Genomic DNA, 1,889 nt, shown 5'->3' on the forward strand with positions numbered 1-1,889 from the left:
TCTTTCTTTCTTTCTGCCTGTCTGTCCATCCACCTCTTGTGCCGTCTGAATTTCTGTCTGTCTGCCCTGCCGTCTTTCTGTCTGTCCATCTGTCTGTTTGTCTGGATGGATGGAGGGATGGTCTTTTCGTCTGTCTGTCTGTCCATGTATGCATCTCCCTGTCTATGTTATAATTATTTTTTGGGCATTTTTCATGCTTAATTCCACGGTGACAGTATAGAGGAACAGGTATGGCAGGGGAGAGAGGGGATGATGTGCAGCAACCAGCCCCCGGATTCGAACCCGGACTGGCTCATTCTCTCCATCCATCCATCTGTCCTTTTGTCCATCTGTCCTATCCATCCTTCTTCTTTCCATCCGTCCATCCGTCTTTCTTTTTGTCTGTCTTTCTTCCTGTCCATATTTCTATCTGTCTACCCGTCCTTCTTTCTGTCGTTCCATTAGTCCTACTATCTCCCTGTCCTTTTGTCACTCTGTCCATCAAATACCTCTTTCTTATTCTCCGTCCATCTCCCTGTCCATTTACCCTTCTGCCTTTCCATTTATCTATCTGTCTGTCTGTCGGTCTGTCTGCCTCTCTTTTCTCTCTACCTGTCCTCCAAGCAGAGTCGTCCCCCCTCGTCTGTTCTCTCTCCCCGTCTATCCTCTCCCCTCCTCTCTCTCTTCCCCCTCTCCCGGGGGGGTTGTTCAATTGGAGGTGAAGTGTGTATGGGAGGGTCTGCAGAGAGGCTGCCTTCCAGACAAGTAGTGATCCAGGAGAGCTATTAGTGCACGGGAACACACACACACACACACACACACACACACACACACACACACACACACACACACACACACACACACATCCATGTGGACACAAATGTATCAACACACACAGATACATAATCATAATATAATATCTTTTCAATTTTCTCTCTCCCTCTCTGTCCCCCCATCTCTCTCTCTCTCTCTCTCTCTCTCTCTCTCTCTCTCTCTCTCTCTCTGGCTCTCTCTCTCTCTCTCTCTCTCTCGTGCTCTCTATTCTCTCTCAGGTCCAGGAATCGGGTGGGGCTAATGTTTAAAAAACACCGTAGGGAGTCTAGCCAGACAGTGCAGAGAAGAGTGGGCTGTGGGAGGTGTGTGTGTGTGGGTGTGGGTGTGTGTGTGTGAGTGTACTGTATGTGTGGGTGTGTGTGAGTGTGTGTGTGTGTCTGAGTATATGTGTTTGTGTGAGGGGATGAGCTCATGTTATAAAAAGGGGTGGCAGGGAGGGTGCAGAGAGAGGGGGGAAGATGGAGGGAGGGGTGGAGGAGTGTTTTGAGTGAAGCAGACAGGAACAATAACAACAGTTGTTTATGCAATGTATGGTCCAAAAGGTGCTTTTCTCCACAAGTTGTAAGTTTATATCAAGTGTTTTACCATAGAATTATAGAAAATGGCAGAAGAATCAATAGAATTCAAACAGATCTGTAGTAAATACTGTAGCAACCTGAGTCAAGACAACAGCTTGTGGATCGATTCCCGCTGGTGCTTCTGTGACAGACAGACAGAGAGAAGCTTAAAGAAAGTATGTATGCAGAGAGAGAGAGAGAGAGAGAGAGAGAGAGAGAGAGACACGGAGGGAGAGAGAGAGAAAGAGAGCGAGAGAGAGAGAGAGAGAGAGAGACAGGGAGCGAGAGAGGGAGAGAGAGACTGGCAGCCAATCGGGAGCAGCCGTGGAGCCATTTGGAGGATTTCGGAGATAAAGCCGCGGACGACGAGCGCAGGAACAAAAATAACCAGAATCTAAACTTCGACCCAAACTCTCCAACGTCTGCGACAACTCGGCACGGCTCGCTCCCGTGCATTAAATAATAAAACCACTATGATAGTACCATAGCATTGCCCCCCACCCCACCCCCGTCGCCCTT

The sequence above is a fragment of the Zeus faber genome (genome assembly GCF_960531495.2).
Source record: "Zeus faber genome assembly, chromosome: 22".
Lineage (NCBI taxonomy): Eukaryota > Metazoa > Chordata > Actinopteri > Zeiformes > Zeidae > Zeus > Zeus faber.